This window comes from Patella vulgata, chromosome 6, assembly GCF_932274485.2.
Source record: "Patella vulgata chromosome 6, xgPatVulg1.2, whole genome shotgun sequence".
In the NCBI taxonomy this organism is placed as follows: Eukaryota; Metazoa; Mollusca; class Gastropoda; family Patellidae; genus Patella; species Patella vulgata.
The window spans coordinates 58,941,848-58,964,880 of NC_065884.2; the positions used below are offsets into that span (position 1 = coordinate 58,941,848).

The 23,033-nt window shown below is 31.7% G+C and overlaps 1 protein-coding gene across 2 annotated transcripts in view; it reads right to left on the reverse strand.

Annotated features, from left to right (window-relative positions):
* Positions 1-23,033, reverse strand: part of LOC126823743 (uncharacterized) — a 43,536-nt gene that overhangs the window by 11,187 nt on the left and 9,316 nt on the right. Inside the window, exon 1 of one of the 2 annotated variants that reach the window (XM_050552712.1) lies at positions 17,114-17,219. The exons of the other annotated variant lie outside the window; for it this stretch is intronic. The gene's annotated coding sequence lies outside the window, so the exon portion shown is untranslated. Of the gene's footprint in view, positions 1-17,113; positions 17,220-23,033 lie in introns of those variants that run through there. 2 annotated transcript variants of the gene reach the window in all.

Here is a 23,033-nt window from a genome sequence, read left to right on the forward strand (position 1 = left end):
ACGGGTAAAATATGATACTGACCAATGGGTAAATGTATGGGTAAGAGTGGTACTGACCAACGGATGATGTATGATACTGACCGACCAATGGGAAAATTATCTTCTCTCTGGAGAATCACAAATCTTGCAATGATTTTACATTTGCTACATTTTATTAAAGTTGTGCATGAAATATTCATTTTCTTAGCACTTTCTGCTACAACCTCCAGGGGGGAAACTTATGATAAATTCAATTTTTTTGTCTTTTTTTTATAATAAGATATGTAATTCTAATGAAGTTAATAATATAGTTTGGCTTGCTTCAATATCTAATAATACATGTCAAATGTTGACCTAAGCTGTTGTATTACTTATGACTCTTGACAAAAGTTTTTTAACGATTTGCAAGAATACCATTAATTTTTATTTCTTATTTTCTGAATGCATGGCTTAAGAACTGTATAAACATTTCTATGTGTATAAATTACATTACAGTGTCACTTCTGGAACCCGATAATATGCACAAAATATATTTCAAGTGATATCTAACAATATTGAAGGGTAAAAACGCACTAATTGTAGCGTTACCAAAATGCATAAATTTCGACTCAAAATTGATTCTTTATACTTTAAATGTTACTAAATTTGCAGAAAATCAATTTTTGGTGTAATACACTTTGCATATCTACTCGTTATTTTGCATTTCCAAGTAGAATCTATGCTGGTGGATTTAAATCACAATATAAGTGTAACAATATAATCAATAGTTCTTTTACAATTCCAAACGATTGCATAATACAATTTGTGATTTTAATAAAAACCAAGGGAAAAGTCACTGCAGAAATTGATTTTTGAGAAAGAAGGAAGAAACACAAGCAGAAATCAAAATGCAAATGTCAAGACAAGGAGAGAAAGCAGCTTTGGTTGTGAACAAAGAGATCCATTTTTGATTGGTTGCTTGCATTCAGATTGCGATATATTCTTCTTCAAAGGTCATGTATTCATTCCTATTCGGAAGACTGACGCACACAATAATAGTAGCAATCAATATTCCCATTAATAGATTTCGTCAAAGCAAGTGTTTGCTATCACCACCATGCCACTTAATATCTGTCTCTCTGATCACTCATCCTAACTAACTGTATCTATTGTCTATCGTCATTATCTCCCCTTCAGGACTCTCGCTTTTCATTGTCTATTCTTCTCATTAAACAATACTTCATCTATATCAATTGTAATTAAAACACAAGGAGTCGGCCAAACTGATTGCATCCCTCATCGTCGCAGCAAATCGCTTAGATATGTATACACAGATTTTTTAAATGTGTTACTTATATCGATAAACTCATGAAGGCGTGAGATTGGCACATGTTCGTTTATTTCTGCCGTTTAGTCAACTCTCTGGTTGGTCGAATAATAAGCTTGGGTAGTTTTTGTTATGATTTACTAAAGTTAACTGTTTCAACGATTTAGTTAACTCTTTAGTACATTCAACATGCATGATCAGTTAATGTTTCTGCGGTTCTATTAACAACCTAATATATGATAAGTCTTATATTTTCTTATTAGCTTTTTTTTGCTGTTCTTTTAACACCCTAATAAATTATCTTATTTATGTTTATAAACTGATGTAATCAATAAAGCTCAATATCAGAACATGTTCTTGTATTTCCAGGCTTTAGTCAACTCATTGGTAGGCCTAATAATCACTCTGTGGAAGTGTTTTTTGGTCATTTGATGTGATTTAGTAGGAGATATCTGTTCGATTAAAGCATCAAATAAATGATACTGATAAACTAATGTGATCAGTGATGCGCAAGATCAACACATGTTCATACATTTCAAACAATGTTAGTTGACATTTAGGTAGATCCAAATAGCATTAAGGGAAGAATAATATGGTCGTTGTTGTCATACTTATTTATTTTGTTACACGGATGAAACTGTTGATATTTCCTATTATTCTATTAAAGGGCTAATAAACACTACTTATTTATATTAATATTTATAAAGATAAATGGCTGATATAAATGGTGAAAAGAGCAGCATATGGTCATACATTTCAAGTCAAATCTTTATTAGATCTAATGTTTAATATGCATTTAATTACTCATTCGTAACTCTTGCAAACTACAATATTGTGAAAGTTGAATCTCTAAAGCAATATCATTCCAAAAACAGTCCAGTTCAGTTCAGTTTTTACAAAAATATGACCCCCTGAAAATGATATACAGAATATGGTAAACCTCTGAGTTTCTCTGAAGTCTTTTGGTTGATCTCTTTTTAATCTGACTGAATCCAAAACCAGATATTATCTACAATTGAGATTTTGATATTGTTTTCTAAATCAAATGTTAAATAAAACTTTGAGAACACATTAGAATAAAAAGATAGTTATTTATAATGGTAAATTATTGGTCCGTAAGATTGGCACATTCTAATATTTCAAGTGTTTAGTCAACTCTTTGCAACCGTAGGTCTATGATAATATTGTTTTTATTAATAGTATAGTTGTGGCATAGTATTATAATAGTGTGATTGTTTTGCTTGTTTCTTGCGATTTGCTATTAAATGCTCAATTAAAGCACAGAAATAAATGATACCTATTTATAGTGATAAACTACTGAAATCAATGGTGCGTAAGAATGGCACATGTTCATTTATTTCCATTTGAAAAGTAACATTTAGTCAACACTATCGGCAGATCTAATCGGCTTACTATAGAATTTTTGTTGTTGTGATTTGCTCAAGTTAAAATATTGGTCACTAAATAAGTTATTTATAATGTTGACGAACATATCCAAGCATATGATTGTCATGTAGTTTTATTTGAAATCCTTTAGTTGACTCCAAGGTATAAGAATTTTCCTTTTTGCTGTTTTTATAAGTGGTGCCTTGGATTAAGCAGAAGATTAAATTTAGCAGAAGAAGCAGGAGCTTAGAGCTACATGGGCAGAGGTAGCAGTACCACAGAGTTTTTCCAATTGCTGGATTTATCATGGTGTAACTGAACCAAGGACCATAAAAATGACAAAAAAGCCCAATTTACATGTACAACAAGATGACGTAGGGTTCTATGTTCTACCTTTTTTGCACCTACTGAGTTAAAGAAGATGGCACCAGCCTTCTGTTCCTAGTACAGATTATATAATACATTATGTACTATATCTAAAAGTTCATAACTATTTGTTCAATACGAAAGACTAAAGACAATATTATCACAAATCGTACTGTGTATACATATATAGAAATGAAACATTCTCTTCTGTAAGTGTACATTGTTTTAACAGTACACAGGACGTTGGGAGTAATCGATGCAAGTACAACGTACTTACTCTACGAATAATTATTTCTACTAAGACAATATAGATGCGTTTACAAAGGTAGCGTAAGTAAATCTAAATGCAGAGTTGTTGCTACATTACACTTATAAAGTAAATATTTTCTCTAATAGACAAAGGATGTTTGTTTTTACTCGTTTCACTAGTAATCAATGACGAAGAATAGACCAATCACATGGCTTACAAATATTGACCACTCGTAATGTCCACTTATTTCCGTTTAAAGGGTCAATATTCCTAACAGACCTTCTAACATTGTAAGTAAACTGGCCACATAAAGTACAATAGTTTAGAAATATATAAACTGGCCACTCATCAAGTATACAAAGTTAAGAAATATACCTTTGTTTATAAGTTATTTCGTTTGAAGTAAGTAAATGGGCCACTTTAGAAATATATCTTTGTTATGTTATTTGGTTTGTAGTAAGTAAACAATTGGTAAGAAATATCTCTTTGTTTCTAAGTTATTTGGATAGTAAGTAAAACTGCCACTTAAGAGAACAATTGTTTAGAAATATATCTTCGCTCTGATCTTAATTCGGACACTAGAGTTAAATAATTTGACTTATTTTTCATACTACTACTGGGTGTATCAAAGCATTACATCTTTATTTTTTATAGCACTTTAGTTTATTTAAAGATCATTATAACTGTATCATTTTTCTCAATCAAAACTATGCAGTTATTATTACTGTATCTATTTATATACTTATTTCAAGTTTATTAAAGTGCACAATTTAAACTAATTTCTGGAAAGAATTATATTCCATAATATTCAGATCGAATATATATCTTTTTTCTGTCTTGTTCTTGTCCTTTTAGGGCTTGGAATTAATCAGTCAAATTTACTTAATATTAACCTTCTAACATTTCTGGATGAAAGAAATCTTGTATATAATTTTCACCTCCTTGCCTTTATGCTCTTCTAAATTAGATTTTATCAGCTGCACAAAAGCTACGTGCAAATTTATGAAGCCAAGAATAATAACCAAGTTATATCGTGGCGGAAGATAAAAGTCAAGGGAGGAGAACTTCACAAGATACGCAGTTAAGAAAACATTAATCTTTAGGTCATAATGACTTCATTTCTAGCCACAGAAATTAAGGGACAGTGCCAGTTTCTTCTGGCGAAAACCTCTGACCTTCAGGTCAGAATGACTTTTGTTGTAGTCATACACTGTTAAATGGCAAGTTCCAATTTCTTCAAGTGAAAACTCCAATCATTGGTTCAGAGGCAGTTTAGGGGAAATTCCAATGGAATGCACTAAGTGACAACTCCAGTCTTTAGGTCATAATAACTTCACTTCCAGTCAGAGAGAGAGAGCTAAGGGGAGGTTCCCATTTTTTACACTCAAAATTCCAATCTTTAGGTTAGGGTGACTTCAGTAGTTCGCAGTAGATGACAAGAGAAAGTTAAAGGGTCAATGCTTATTCTTAATGTGAAAACAATTGAAGCAATAATGAATAGATAACTTTGGTGCATAAATCGGAAAAATACAATTTCAGATCAATACTGTTCAATACTAAAAGCAGTTTTACCCAGTGTAAATGAAATTTTATTTAATGATCTACTACTATGCATCAGTGAGTGTAACCAAAATGGTAAAATGGTACCATAAGTAAATAATTAATAGAGGTCTCTATTCTTTAGATATGAATACATTTATTTCTGAGAATTGATAAATAGAGTACATACAAGAGGAGAAGAAAGTCAGTCATGTTATGGTCAATGATTACATTCTATTAAATAGACTTCACATCAATTGTAAGTGAGGCGGTAAATCAAGAAATCTACATTAAGAAACAACTTTCTCAGTGATAACAAATTTTTCTACATGAACCCTAAATTACACATATATATGGTAATTGGAATTGACTATTTATAAAGCAGAAGCGCTTGCAATAATTAACAGACGATTGTTGACGCAGCGTGATGTGATTTGGCTGACATCTATCTCGGCTTACGGTGTTACTAACAAGCCGCTATATAAAAACCATTTTATCTAGGTATCAATCAACACTGATATATGATCGATCAGAGCACACAATAGGAATATGAGAGTTCTGTAAGAATTGATTTATACTTTAGAACACCTGCCAATTTTGTTGTGCGATTATCCTCATTCGAAGCCCATTAATCCACGATGAGTCATTTGTTCTTGGCTATCAATAGTTAGAAACAAGCAAAAGGATATACCAATATAAATCACTATTAACTTTGAACCTGATATTGTTGGCCAATCAAAGAGCTTGATATAACCAGCTGCGTATTGAAATAGTAATTGTCATTTAGCGTAAATATGCTACTAGGTATGGAACAATTGCTGCTGCCATCGACCTATTAAAAACACATCATGCAATCAAACAACCTCAATTGTTAGCAATCGTCATAAAAAAAATCAATTTAAATATCAAATTGTCATAACTGTATTCACATATTTAATTACTTTAACGTTTTATTATTCGGAAAATTGTAAGAAAAAATATCACAATATGTAAAATAGCCATTTTTAGGATCAATTTTATCTGCTACATTAGTTCATTTGTAATTGAATTACATAATAAAGCAATTTTATATAAAAGGAATTTCTTTATGAGTGTGGTGTTCTTACCACCAAGTCTTTTTTAAAATTTGTAAAAAAAATAAGGCAAGGTTGGGTTTTTTGTTTTTTTCATAAATAAAAACTGGAAATATTTGATTTGTTTCATCTGTTAAAACTGTGGGGTTTTTTAAAATTTGGAACTCATTTCTTCAATATTAAAATTTATTGGGGCATCCTGCAACTATTGTATTTTGGATAGTGGGCAAGATAAAATTTTAGTAATACTATGGCAAAGTCAACATATTTGAGATATACCAAAATAAACAAAAAAAACTTTTAATTTCACCTAGCTCTTCAAACAAACTTTGACATAATCAAATTAGTCTTCCAAACTTTTTGGCAGTGTGTATTGTTCGCTCTTTCTGTTTGCATTTTGTTGTGCAGATTTCCTGTATTATTAAAATATATCTATGATGTTAAAATTATTTGTTTACAGAAAATCAAAACGTCTTCAACATCTCCCACTCTTTTATTTCAAATATCAGAATTGCTTGAGTCTGTTTTATTACTCAATTATATTTTTATTCCGTTGCTTGTTTTATTCTTATTTATTACAATTCAGATTGTATGATTGATTGATTGTTGAATGTGGGAGCTACTGACGTCAATTATCCGAAATATAATTGTACATATACATCCTCATAGTGACAACATGTAGCGACCAATAAGTAAAGTCCCAATATATAACGTATAATATAACACCGCCCAGCATATCAATGACCAATTAAAACCATGTATGACAAAATTATTGACATTATCGTGCGGTTTACTGCAAAATCAACCTCCAAAGAATCGGGAAAAGGTCCAAATAGTCAATAACCCACACAAATGATTTGTGACATCGTAACTTAAATCGCACATGCTGTGTGCATGTAAAGTTACATACTTATCGCCATGGCAACCAAAATTTATCATTCAGCAATCAAAATCAGTAAGCAGAACTGGGCAATAATTGATCAAACAGAACAAGCAATAAAAATAGCAAGCGTGCTTACACAGTAAACTTTCTGATAAAATCAAAATATATCTATTGATTTCAGGGGGACGCAAATATACATACTGGGCAAATTTAATTACAGCGTCATTATACTGTCAGCATGGAGCGGTTGAAGGGGCCAGATCTTATAATGGATACTGAGAGCCATCTATCAAAATATGGATATTAATTTTTCATACTTTGTAGAGGTGACACTGCTTCACTCTGTTTATTTATCAATATATAACTTTATTAGAAATATTAATATTGATCGGTCGTTTAATACGATGTCAACTCTACAACTAACAGATAAAAGGACGCAAAACAGAATCATCAGCATCAGTTTCATTCTTCTACCCAGTAAATAAACATGAAAAGGAGAGCTACTTGCTCTTTGAGAACTTATTTGAATCTCAAACGTTTGCAATGCACTGATGTTACCACTAAAATAACATTCTTCAAAGTTACATTATTATTATACTCGTCTGTTTCCCAAATTACATCATAAATTTGAAATAAAAATGTTATATAACATTCATTTTTGATCAATTCAGCAGAACACAAATTTCCCAATATTTGATTACATATTAATACTTTTCTGCCACAAATGGTTTTTAAACAAATACGACAATAGTATCAAGTCTCCTTTCTCTATTTCGTAAAGGTGTTCTTTTTATTCGTTTACCATATATTTAAATATATACGTAATATATAACTTCAATACAACCAAGGTAAATTGTGACATTTAAAATTTTAGCATAACAACAGCATATTTACTTTTATTTATATCTGTCGTCATGGATCTTAGTAATATCAAAATGCTGTTTATCGCTATTCAAATAAAACAGCCTTTTTTTGATAACCAAAAATGAATCATATTTCTAAGAACCTTTAAAAAATCTACTATTCAAATAAAACAGCCTTTTTTCGATAACCAAAAATGAATCATATTTCTAAAGAACCTTTAAAAAATCTACAATGTATGTAATAAATAAGTGTTTATGTATTCTCCCAAAAAATAGGATTTAGTTGTAAATAAATAAAAACATTAACAAAGAATATTCTTCAATTTATTATACCAATGATCATCCAATGGAAGTCGAGCATACCATATGACCACTTATGTGTTAAAAAAAAATCACTGGCTTTATCGTTAAAGTGATTGCCTCTTTCCTATATTCTATAACTAAAACATTTTACTTTCCTTGCACTTAACAACAAAGTCCAATTAAATGTCCAAAGAACCACTCCTTAACTATGGTGTGATGTCGTTAAATTTTTCGATAAAAATAAAATTGAGACGTATTTCAGTTATTCCATGATTTTTTCAACTCAAAAGCAATCAAAAGCTTCATTGCTACACATTTTTCGCAAAGCAATAAAATGAGTGACCATTTCTTCTGTGTATTCATGGAATTAAAACTTCTCGATTCTTTATTTAAGAAAACCTTAACTTTTGTGACAACAGAGTGTACTGATTGTGTTTTAAATTTATATGTATCTGCTCAGCTCAATTCCTGTTCGAGAATGATCAGTTCTTACACCTCAGACGCTTGAGAAACACAAATCTGTTCCGCAATCTAAGATAATTAACCCATGATTCCTTACCTGATAAAATATCACAGGAGTTCCGTGTATCTTACTCTTGTGACAGTCCTATACCTAGCAACGGATAATTACCGCATAGAATTTGTTGTCCATATATCTATCAGAGCACATGTACCGGTTATATAAGGCACATTTTAATTCACCTGTGAATTGTAGATTGAACGACTTGAGATATCACAGTTTAGTTTTATCAATACCGATAACTCTCGTTTGTCTTTGATGTTGGTCTGGTTGCCCAAACTAGCACCAAGTTTCCACGAGATGACATACTCAGTGACGACAGTAAGACAAACCAAAGCGGATTAGACATGGAGACACCAATATAGATATGCCTACTCTGTGGATACTAGCCAAACATACAGAAATAGTTTTTTCGTGCATACTGGCGCTCATACTATAAAAATCAATGAAGGGAATGCATGTATGTTATACATCTCTATTCAAGATGATTGCCGTTTAACTTGAGATAAAAAAAAATAATCAACAATCGTATTCATGGAATAGTAATCGGGTAATTAAGTAAGACATATGTTAATAAGTTTTAAGGGATTGATTCGACTAAAATTGTTAAGTATGACCGAGGAACCGATACCTACATAGAGCAGTTAGCATCTTCTCTCGTAGCTATTTTAAAATAAACAATTTGTGTATGTGTAGGGCTCTCTACCTGCCTCACAGACTGCCAAGTTAAATTGTTCTAGACATATTGGGACAACAAAAGTGAATCAGTTAAGTCGTCCTTTGTCTAGACAGTATAAGCACAAATATTTCCGTAATCCTTTGGAGGCGGTGCGTGTTCGATATATCCCACATACTTGCTTCAGGTTCATAAACACAAAAACATACAAACAACATATCTCGGCCTTATTTATTGCGTACTCTTGAAAAACACATTGAAAATATACGCCAAGTTTGGATAAATTATACACTCTTTAACAATTGATTTTTTTTGTTTGTTGAAAGATTGTTGTATTTACCAAACTGTTGTTACGATTTTTACTACCAGAACTATGGCGTAAGTTTTACAATCGACCTTCATATCATGTATTTTAAGAGACGTCTCTTGTTCAGTCACTTTCTAGAAACAGATGGTTTGAATACAAGTTTTGGCCATCCACTGGCAGATGTGAGATTTTTCTTTATTTAGATATATAGCTTAATTAGGAATTCAACTTCAGAAAGCCACACACCTTATCTTTACTTAGAATCTGATTTTGCATCAGAAAGAACATTTTTCATAAATCAATCCTTATTAATAACAATTTATTTTTGATATTGGCATTACACAGATTCCTTCTACGATGTAGTTCAAGGAGAAAAAAAAAAAAGGAAAAAAATCTCTTAAACACCTTACCTTCAAAGCACTTATTTAGACATGTACAAAAATATAACTCTTATCAGCCACCATCTAATGCAACAATTTGAAACAGATCAGAAAACACAAAACTGCAGAAAATATGAGAAACCGTGCCTTTAACAACAGTGGATAAACTTTTTCTAAAGAGAAAGAATTGGAATCACAATAACTAGTTGTTCCATATCCCGCATTTCCATTTTCAGAACTACTTTTTCAACTATAAATTGATCGAGTTATCATTCATCTTTCTTTTACTACTTACAATTACTGTTGTAGCTCTGTTAGCAAACTTCTGCTAAGGTCATGTCCAACTCTTATGTACAATTATATGTAGTACTATCATTTATATATAAATGGTCAGATTACGTTGATTGGTTCTATTTCTAGTCAATAACTACCGTTAAAATAAACGGTTTATCTATTTTATTGAAAACTCTAGAAAAATGATTCGTACTGCAACTATATCTATTACGTGTGTATTACTTATGGCATACGTTATTTTAATCTTACTAAAAGATCTTACTAAATAGGTTATTATTTCATTATCCATTGTCGATCGTTTCAGAAAATTAAGCTTATATAAATAAATATCATATATACTTCAATAAGCCAAATGGATATACAATTATATTATAAAAAAAGTTATATTAAGACCGCAGAAAGTTATTTATGGTAAAAGCAGAGATAATATTTGTTGTTGAATCTGCGTATATTAATCCCCTTGTACAGTTTTATTGTAAGCTGATTAATGCGCTTTACTTCTTTTAAAGCCTTCGATTTTCTTGATCAGCTTACATTACAAAACAAAACACATAAATGTTCGTAGTTCACACATATTGCTAAACCTGTGGTGGGCTGTGAAAATCTTTTAAAGCCTTTTAATTAATTTCTGCACGTACAAGCCTAAATATATTGATTTACTTATACTAAGAACATACAAACAAATTTCAGAATGTACGCAATACTATCGGACAGATGGCTTAATAACAACCTCCCACTGATAAAATTGACCAGTGTCAACTAGCGTGCTACCAATCAATAGAAACCTATTGTTTATCCTAATTGTATAGTGTGGGTATAAAGAAAACATTTATGATGAGGATTAACAATTCAAATTCCCTATACTAAATCATAAACATTGTTTAAATTCTGATAGAGATTATTTAAAGTTGAAATTTGTTACAAATATATCTCATATTCCTTACTGAATGTATTCTGAAAGTCTTTGATACATGCAGCATATGCTAAATTCTTTACACAGAATAAGATAATTTCTGAGAATCTTTGAATCACTTGAAAGAATATATACTTACATATAATATGACAAAATGGGTGCCATTAAACAAAGTATAAATACTTGATTTAAGACATAAATTCTTATAATTTAAATTAAACTTAAATTTTTTTCCAATAAAACTAAGTTTTTCTTACTTACATCAGTATCATCAATCCTAAAATATCCTTTCATTTACCATTCCAAATATTCCACAGTGAAATAACACTGCTTTACAAAAAATATCCTTCTTCACAGGGAAATAACAATGCTTTAAAAAAAAACTATCCTACTCCACTTTTCAAAATCTTTCTTGTATAACAGATTGAAAGAAAACCCTTGCTCGAATAGGGTCTTCGAGATTGTTATAGGGAGTGAAAGAATTTCTAAAGTCAATGGTGGCCCCTTATCTGTTTTACTGTTACGTTTATAGGTTTAAGACTGGAGGGGATGTAAGTCTGACTAGAAGCAGGTTAATGTGTGAAAGTTGACAGTTGGTTGTAAAAAAGAAAGACAAGATGACAATGGTTGATGATCAGTGGTCTAGTATCAGGTGTAATCAGTGTTTAAAGATTAGATAAAGGTTCAATAAAAACAGTGATGAATAAACCACACACCCCCCCTTCACACCACCCATACTCATTATCAAGCTTCATCAAACTTTGACACTTTGTAAGTAATGAAAGATTGGGGGTTATTTAATTTCTTTGGAGGTCATTGATCCCTGCTTTTTTGTTACATATGAATCAGATTATGCAAAATCTGTGAAGTATAATGAGCTGTGCCAGTGGGTGTAAAGAAAGTTGTCTATTGTGTGTGATGTTTCTTTGTCTTCTTGATCCTGGTTGATGAGGATGACAATGGAACCCAAGGAAGGGTCGAATGACCCAGGTCATCAAATAAGATTTTCTTTAAAACAAATCATAACAAAGCTAACCAATCAGATAAAAGGTTGTGTTGCCGAACTCAATAGAACTGACCAATGGTAAGATGACCAAACATCTGTATTTTTATTGTAAGAAAGTATGAATGAAGGAAGTGACATAACACAGAAAAGGTCATTGCGAGTTTTTCCATATGTAAGTTCAGAGCACATATGCCAGGGTAAAAACTAAACATTATCTAGAAGAACAATAGACCACTTCCTGCAGTGTGCCGCTTTGACTGAGTTCACTGGGGCCGAACAAAGAAATGACCAAAGCTTAATGTGACCTAGCAATGGACAGCTGGACTTAGGAGATTGCATAATGGAATTACTTAATTTGTGTAGTAAGGTAGAATTACAGTTGTAGAAATGTCAAAGACGCAGAGAGAGAATAAGATGGATGGGGTATAGATGGGTTGGGTTTCATTATTGTGTGTTATTGTAGGCAGAATATACTGAAGCCTATTTATATAGGGGGATGACATCAACCCCTTAACCCTTTCTAACATCCCTTTGTTCTTAAAATCTATTGAAACCACATCAATACCTCAAAAGAATAGAAATCATTGAATAAATAAAACAAGACACTTTATTTAGAAAGATGGAACTATAATGTATTGGTTTTAAAACAGACGTCTGAAAAGATGCATTGGGTTGAGGATGGAACAATGGTAACTTATGTTCATAAGTAGCATAAGTAAATTACACCCGACTGCTTCACATGCTGATTCTAAACACTTCAACTGATTAAATAATAAGTATAGCTTAATAGGCTTATAAGAGTAGAAGAAATTGTCTATACTTATTTTTCCAACCATGCATCTTTGTGGATCTCACCCACACTAATTCCCTGATTTAATACCTTATCTAGGAAGCTTCGGATCATCTTTTTAAAAGCATATAACTAATAAACATTAGGTAGGCCTATATACCAGTAATGGAATTGGTTAAATTAAATCAGTTTTAGATAGAGAAGGATTTTCTGATTTGGTATTTAACAGCATGATCAAAATTGCATTTTGTAATCCAAGTGGCAAAGACTGGTGAATGTTGAAATTGATTAAAATAAAGACACCCTTGTTTAAAAGATTCAGATCAAATAGCCACCAATAACTACAATTAGAACCTATGAACATGAAGTTTAAGAAAAAATTATTACCTACACAAATTTCCTAACATGAATGAAATGAGACATTTGCTCATATAAATAAAAATATTGAAGTAAAAAGGACTTCCAATTTTGATGGCATTTTCTTCCCACATAAAATTAAAATTTGTAAGTAAGATGACATTTATTTTTTTTTTATAAATATCATCCGCTCAAAATCTGATATACACAATTTCAAATACATAACGCAATAAACAAGTCATTCCGACAACAATAAATGCTGTATAAACATTTATTGTTGATTTTGTTTAAATGTCAAAACGAACTCAAAATAACAAGAATCATTAAAAAGTTACAAAAATAATCTGAAACAATCAGATAAGTATGGTATAAGAACTGTCCTTTTTAGAAATTGTTATCAAGTTTTAAAGTTTATGTGTATTTTAAGAAAACAATGGATGAATACCATCTAAATCTGTAGAACATCATCCTTTTCAAATGTGTGACTAAAAAAGATCAAGGGGAAGAGGAATACCTTTTAAAGTTTGATTTTTCAAAACTTGAAAAACAATTATTACGCAATCTATGTATTGAAATGATACTTTGTGACACTACTGTACACATCTTTATATCTATTGTTTCAGGGCAAACGTGTCTAAAAATAGCAAAACTTGTCTTAAAATAATACTTAATATATAGAAATAAATAATGTTTATACCTATTTTATATACAAATACATCCCCCCGCCTGACCCCACACAATTCTGGGAAAAATCCTACATCTAAAAATATCTTAGGTTACCTAAAATAGTAATTATTGAGAAATAAATATTGAGACCATACATTTACATGTATTTATTTATTGAACATACAGATGTTAAAAATATCCTTAATACAGATCCGTAGTAAAACCCCCGCACATCCGATATCTATTTGATACCCAAATCTCAATACATACAAATAAAAGCCAGATATATATATACACAAACAATAGTAGTGCTAATATTTTTGGATACATAAATATCTATATATCTATATATATATATATAATGAAACTGTTATCTTATTCCAACAATGAAACTGAACAGAAGGTGTAAATATAGCCGATTGTTTAGTCTCCTAATCTGATTAACAATGTTAAAATAAATCACAACCCTTCAACAATGCCAATAGAAATAGTTACTAGACATGTGAATTCCCTTGATAAAAGACGGCAATCGTGTTAGAAACAATGTACTTAATGCTGGAAAACTTTAATATATAATGAGGGGTTACTGTCACTGGACTGGACATTAGGAACAAAAGGGGGGAATTACTGGACAATGGATCTAAGACACCCGTCCAATCAGTATCTCGCACGGTACTAACTGTTAAAGTTGAAACCTTCTAATTACTCATCTACCAGTTTAATAATGACCACTCTCATTAAGCCCCATGGGTCCTCACGACACAAGGCTAGTCAAGTTATTTGAGGAGTTAAGTGGTTTGTTAAGGTCCTGCTGATTACCCTTTAAACAACAATTATATCCCATCATTCAAACCAATTACACTACTGTCTTATCCAATCAAACAATTTCCATACTAATAACTACCATATTATTTTTAGATATCCTTGATTGTGCCACATATGTACATGTACCATTTTTGGCACAACTTCTCTTTTCAAAACATTTTTTTCAACTCTTTTTCTCATTCGTCAAAATGGTTATAATAAAGTTGATGTAACTAGCATTCAATACGACTTTTAAAATGATAATCGAAGTACATTAACTTTTGAGTTTTCATTCATTAGTTTCCCTTCATCAAATCCCCCAGCACTTAAATTGGGAGAAACTAGATCTTCAATCCTCACGTAAGAAAATAACGATTTCCCCTTCTCTGAAACGCGGAAAGTGCATAATCTATGTGAACATCATTAATCTATATTTAGATTACATCTGCCGCAGAAAACTAACTATACCATCAAGAATTGATCGGTAAAAAATAACTTAATGACAATTTAAAGCTTTTTCCGTAACAAGGTTTTTTATTGAAGCTATGACAGCTAAACCTGCAATATGTACAGATTTAGCTTTGAATTACCAGTAACTCTTTAAGAGGGCAATCGTCTTTTGAAAAGCAAGTTAACAGTTGACAACTGGATATCTAATTGAAGGATATAGATGTATGTTTTACATTCTCTGTCATAACATTGTTATCTATGACACAGAGGTATACCCTTGGGAGCTCGAGCATCCCCTTAACCCCCCCCCCCACAATTGAAAACCTGGAAATAATGGAAATAAGCCACCCATTAACTGCTTTGTCCAAGAAAAATTCAGGCTTTGGCAAGCATGAGTCCATTAGTGCTTTTCCATTTGTTCAGCACTGGCTTGCTTTTTTCTGTCTTGAAACTTAAATTTGTGTCCAGGCTATCGTAGGTCTCTACATAAATTTTAAGCACAAATTCAGAATCACAGTTTACTTGCAATACATGTGATGCATTAGTTAAATTATTTCAAATTACAAATTCCATTTTATTGATCGTAAAAATCTTGATTGCCCATTTAAATTAAACTAATATTATTGACTACTTGATGCTCACAAGTCATTGGCCAAATTCGGTCACTTTGCCCCTGACTGACGGTCTCAAATCAATATTTTCCGAAGAAAGTTAATATTATTAATAACTCTATCAATTATAACACATAACACAGAATTTGAATAGGGTTGACTTTAAACTGAAATCTACCCATGTAAGAAAATGTGGCATTATGCACATATTAGCCTTGGTATTACATGTAACGTGACAGCATCATGATCAAATAAACATCATACTCTATTCTTAGATACCGGTACAGACCATCCTTAATGTTATTCACTTAAATAAACAGCTTCCTAAGGGTTTTTATTTTTATTGTAATCTAAACACATCCTTGATTATTGGTTTTATTATCTATGAAAAAAAGGGGGGGTACAAACTTCAAATCATTTTTTTTTTTTTTTAAACTTTTGAATTCCAAACACACTAAGCCAACTACAACAATACTATCAGCATAAACTTTGGAACATTCGCATTGCTGTTTCCTAAACTCCCAAATAGTCACTTTTTTGTGATTTGTAAAATAAATCTTTGAATTCATTGAATTCAGAGGCATAGGCATTTACATTTTAATTTCAGAAAAAAAAACTTGACAAATACTGCTTACTAAAGATCAAAAGTTTAGCCAGATGTTGAATTAGTAACTAGTTTAATCAAGCATAAAATAGCAAATGTATCTTTTTATCATGAAAGGGAATCTTTTCGTTTGATTATTTTCATAGAAATAGATGCTCATTGTTCCTTTGTAAAGATCCCGGAAAAAACATCTAATTTAAATGTAAATAATTCAACTAAGAAGCAATAAATAATCCAGTTTTAAGATCAATCAAAGACGTCATAAATAAATAACAGTTAGTGAATAAATTCAGTTAACATTCAAATTCACACACGAATAAATAAAATTCATCAAAATATTACCTGATCAAGTTCGGCTCATTGAACATATTACATACAATTACACTTCACAATATTCCATGGGCATTAATTTTAGATAAAACACATTTAACTCGAGTAAGAAATGAACATTGAAAAAGAAAAAAAAAACATCAACGAATGAAGAATTAAAAGGTAAAGTGTCAGCTGGAAGGTAAATGAATATAATTCACGTTGAATAGCTTCTATAGGTAACAAAGACGACAGACCCCCCTTCCTCAGCCAATAGAATGGGGAGAAACGACCAAGTCTGGAGAAAAGCTAGAGAAAAATTAAGCATAAGAAAAGAGGCTGTATACATTAATTTACGACCAAGAGAAAACTCTTGTTCTGTCACAAAACAAAGAATTTTTTCCCCACAGCTGAACGAGAATTTGTAACAAAAAAAAAAAGACAAAAAAGAAATTTGATGAAATTTACATAAACTTACATAATGAATAGACAAGCCATCTGCCTGCGTGAAGTACATGCGTTTGTTGATGTATGTCGTGTACGCATGAGTGATTTTACTACGGCCACGCTTATCATTATCCCGGCATCTCCTACCTATATAATAAACACTGATATTTTTATTTTCCACTTGTACACAGGATGTCGTATTGTACTACTTATACAATGCTAGATAAGAAAAGATCATTCTTCGTATCAATAACGTTATTTTAAATCCTATTCTCATTATCAGATATACATAGCTAGACTGGGCCCGCGTCCCTAATATCTCTCAATGACCCCTACCATGACTGTGTGCAATAATAAGGAAATATGTATTCAACATACACCTGATAATTTGAATAGGTATATAAGGTATCTATATACGACAGGTGGTTTTACAGTGACGTCTACTACCCTACATTGATAAATATGTGTACATAAAGATATTATAAATCAAAAACCCAATAGGCATTTCCTGTCCTTTTAACCATGTCAATATAATCTTATTTTATCTATGTTAAATATATATCATAATATACGCCAGTAAACCTCCACCATAAATATTACCCAAATTAATCTGACAACACAATATTTTCCTTATACCTTTAATTATGTTTAAATGGCTAAAGGTGTGGAATTATAGACATTTAAATAATAAATAAACTATAAATACCAAATGATTTCCTTATACCTGAGACCTTTAAAGTTATTTAAATTCTAAAGGTTTGAAATTATGGACATTTAAACATTAAGCCATCAAAATATATACCAATATATCAGACAATAAACCACTTACAAATATATCAGTAGAACAAGGAACCGTTAAACAAATTATACCTTTGAAATGTTTGCAATCAAAACCGGAATTAATTTAGACATTTAGAAATCAAATTCAAACTGAATATATGGTGATAAAATGGCAGTAAGCCTTAAAGAAACTTTATGTCGTTCTTTTTGATATATTTCTAAGTTTCAAACATAATTCTCTTAATAAGATGCTCCGGCCTATTGAAAAGATTCACCTTTCTACTACTGGTACATGTATGTCTAATGACGGGATGACATGCTTAAGGCATATTAGATGTAGTTGCTAATGTTTAAGTCTAAGAAGTGCTTTTTACACTAAGTCCTGATAAAATATTCTGTACCAATAAAATTCAAGTGTGGGAGAAATGGGGTTTAACTTCCAGTCTACACAAATTAGGTCATTTTGGGACTAACATGGTTCAATTATATTTCAATAATTTCCTTGTGTGTAGTGGTCTTAGCAGTGGGAGGTAACCGGAGAACATGGAGAAAACCGAGGGGGTTGAACAGCAACCCTACTCCTTGTCAATGACAGACCTTATGATGTAAAGTGTGTGCCTTAGACCATTCAGCCATCTAACACTGTATACTGTATCGATAAAATTCAAGCAGTCATACCCATACCCATTTACATTAACTATTCTTATCACAGTCAAGTTATGTGTGGAACCTCACAGAAAAGTTAAATTAAGCCAGCTATTGTGATAGTCACAAAGGTAATACAGTGGTTTACATTCCAGTGGTTTACATTTAACCACACCATACATGATTCTGGATCGAGACCACCTCATTTCTGTGGATCTATCTGATTTGGACTGTGTACTGTCTGACCCATTTACACTACTGAAAACTTTTTGGTATGGTCCCAGGTTTTTACTCAATACCATTTCATTTTGTAGTGTAAACAGGATTATATTATGAAGTATACTCAACACCAATGCTCTGACTCAAGAATTTACTTGTCAGTCATGTCATTGTAATTTGTATAGTTTTTGAGGCAGGGTATGCATACACCTGAAACCACTTCTCATGTGTGGATCATCATTAGTACATTCTGTATATTTCTAAACTGGTAAATAAAAATTGTAAGTCAGAGTATAGTATACATTCATAAGTGCATTAAAACTGAAATAAGAAAATGTAGAACAGTGAACCTTTGTTAAAAGTCAATAAACACATTAATGATCGTTTCTTTGCAGGTGCCTTTAAAATCACATATAGACTTCTGCTTTTATGTGAACTCCACTGTTTCCTTGTTAGTGAAAAAACATTAAATCAATATGATCTTTACATGTAAATCAAGTTTTTCCAATTCTCCATTAGTAATGTTTATATCTGAGAGTTACGTCCCCCTTATTTACTTTGGGTTTAACCAACATTCAAATTTTTAAAAAGTGCTGTTTTTATGGAAAGAAAATAAAAATCCACAATTTGTCATCTGCAGGTATTTGAAGTCAAAAGAGGATATGATTTTCTCGTGGAGATGGTTTATGTTGAACACAAACCCAACATGTTTAACTTACTACAGAAGTGATTCTTGGCTTTAATTACCTTAAGTTTTTTCAGCAAAGAGACGCATAATTGGTCAGAGGATTGCTAGATCATTCGTCGATTTAAAAAAACAACTTGGTGGCATGCGCCGCTGATGAAATTTTGGAGTTTTTACAAGTATGCACTGAAAAGATGTAGCTCCGTAAACAAACAAATATGACTGTTGTAGGCCATTCAGGTGGATTGAGTATTGAACGGTTAGCAATGCCTATAGCCCATGTCAACAGGATATAGATGTTTACCTCTCTTCCTAGCAAAATACTAAATACACAACAGATGAAAACCTAGGTACATACGCAGCTGTATACATTCCGAGGCATCTACATCTTACTTAAATAAACAGCCCCCCTGTCTTAAAATCCTAACCCTTAATTCTGACTCATATATAAAACATGGTGGCACAGTGTACTAATAGACCTCGGCGAGCTGTGCGTCAAGTCCAGGTAGTGCCAGGTGAAACATCAGAATGGATAAATCTGTATATCAACTCGACTTTCTGGCTTACGGTGTCGCGAGTTTCTAAGTGTACAAGTCTTAGTTAGCTTACATTGTTCTTGTGCACAGAAGTTAAAAGATGTAAATAGCTAGCAGGCATGAAAAAACGGAGAACGGTAAACAAGAGTTAAACAAATGCACTCCGATTGACGAAGGTTGGCGAAGAACACATCTAACACAAACCTATAACCAGATTACTCAAATGGTTTAAGAAAATACGAAACCCTGATCCTTTTGAGCGTATCATTGATTTGTCCAATCGCTGAAATATTATATGTTTTAAGTTCTCTAACAAAGGAGTTAGTGTTTATCTACATGTATTTGTGTTTATATTGGCATCATGCAACATGCAATATTTATATAGTTCAATTATTCATCATCTAATATTACGATATTGATCTGTTATCTCACGTTAAATTTCATATGTCAATTCCCCACATCGATTATTATTATAATGCATGAAAATATTATTTTGATACCAATGCCATAAGAATCAGATATATCGCAGAGTTTGCAATTAACTCTTATCTATTGTTGCACATTATGCTAATGGCTATCGAAAGATCAATTATTACTATTTGTTGGGGCAACTTTGAATCGATAAACAAAGCAATACATGCGAAAAAAGAATGCAGTTTTTCAAAACTGTCTAGTCCATCAGATGGACAATTAAACTGTCAGTGATGGATCAAGACATATTTCTGTCTCCTGCCTTTCTAAATTAAATAATTTTTCTTGGGAGAAAAATCTTGCTCAGGCCCCCTTTTATTTAAGGAAACTGTAACTGAGAGAGCGGAAGATATGTGGTTTAACGTCAACTAAACACAAATCAGGTCATTTCAGGACTAACAACATATGGTTCAATTTGATTTCAATAATTCACTTACTCATGGGTCTTTAGCTGTGAAAGGAACCTAGAGAAAACCCATGATCTTTGACTGGTAACAAACTGTAACAGAGAGCTAAGCGACTGGTGGGTGTCTACTGATACGGTCCTAAGCTGCAAACATTTTAAAGTATAGCCCCAATACTTCTTATCGATCTAAATCATTCTAAAACCAATATAATCATATAACTGTGTTGTATTATATTCTAAAACCAACCCGAGTTACATTGTGTCTGTTTACCCAGCAAAAACAACAATTGTTTGATGTTGACGCCTAAAATTAAATAATATACATACGTACAAGTTTGCCACAATCATGTTGACAGAACTTGTCATGGTGCAAACGAACTACAGGCCTTAAAACAAATTATGTTAAGGCCTTAGAATAATTTCTTGGCAATACTCGGCCAAATGTCCGTTTCTCACCAAAGACATCACATCATGAGTATTATTTTTTTTTTCCTTATTTGTCTTTTGAGTTTGACATGTCAAAAGAACCTCATCCGAATTTAACATTTATTTGAAATCTTAAATTTAAGCCAGCATATAAGGATTTTGTAAGAAGAAATATCGTTGTGTTTAACACCACACCTGGGTTTAAGATGTTTGGATGTTTCACCTAAATCCCTCAATTCCTAGTGGGAACACAGGTGTCACAAACATGTATCAATATTGTACAAATGGTGTGAAAAACATAAACTGTTCAATTCTTTTTAAAATTGTCAACATAACAACTATCCATATATTACAAATATTTTTATCTGGCAATTTTTAAACCTAAATAAAGAAAATGTTTTGCAACTTTGAATTATTTTTTCCTACCCATTTTCTTTCCTTCTCCTTGATATATGCCAAATTCAGTTGAAATCTGATGTGAAAGCTTAAAAACGTGTCTTTTTCAAGGTAATATCAATATTTTTGTAAGGCGTGGGACTTCAGAATGAGGGGTATGGATATTTAGAAATAATTTAAAGCTGGTTTAAAAAATCAACCAAATCCCCAGCGAGCGTCAAGGGCAAGGCTCGCACTGAAGTAAGTAACAAGTGAATAAAACTTGCAATAAACTTATAACTAAACTTTGAATATCGTATATATGTCTATATTAATTTTTCGATCATGGTCAGATGCACATTCTTTTGGAAAATCAAAACAAAGTGCAGGGTAAAAAAGGTCGGGAAACACTTTTCTCAACGAGTAACTTTTCATTTTGTGAGAGTAATCAGGTCCTATCTCTGTACGAAGAAATAAATCTTTATAGTTCTTGCTTAATAAACTTAACAGTTAAAAGGTATATTTTTAATGAAACAAATTTTAATGTCTTGTCAATGCAAACTCTGGTCATTTTGAGACTAACATAAGAGTCTTGTTAATAAGGTCATACAGTGTACATGCAATGTTAGAGAGCAGAAGCTTGCCTCTAGCGGAGTTTCCACCTTCTCTTTTTCAATTTCCAATTGTCATGGTTTTTATATGTATGAAACAAGTTAACGAGGAGAGTGACTGTTTTAAATTCTACTTCTACATGGTAATAGATATATTGTACCAATCAATATTGGTAAATTACTGTATTCTTCTCGACAATTACCAATACAATTTATCAATTTTCTACGAAGTTTCTCGCAAAATAACAACTCTCTCTTATCGTTTAATTTGCATGAAATAGATAATTTACTTCTCACTTAACAGTTTCAATGTGTCAGTCAATACCTGAATCAACCAATATTTAAATGTTAATAAAGGAAATTTCTTGAATCTATAAAAATTAATTCATTAATTTTTTCTAAATACATTTCTCTTATATTAAATTTACATAAAATAGATAATTGACTTTTTTCTATTAACAGATGAGTTTCAACAATCAATTTCTCAGTTAAGCATATTAAGCACTTTTTAAATGTTAGCAAATTCTTAAGATGTATAAACTTTAACTGAACTGATCAATTTGATTAAACTGATCTATATTTCGAATACCATCTGTTAATACCATGCACGCCAGTGTCAGTTTTCCATCCCATCCGAACGACTAGACACTGTCTTGCCAGGACCTCCATCCTGCACCCACTGAAAAGGTGAAATAATGCTGGAAATTCCCCAACAACGAACCACAGATCTTCTTGTTAGGGAGCCAACACCTTACTCAAAGTGGCTTCCTCTGCAAATCAATCTCTAACTTTCGATA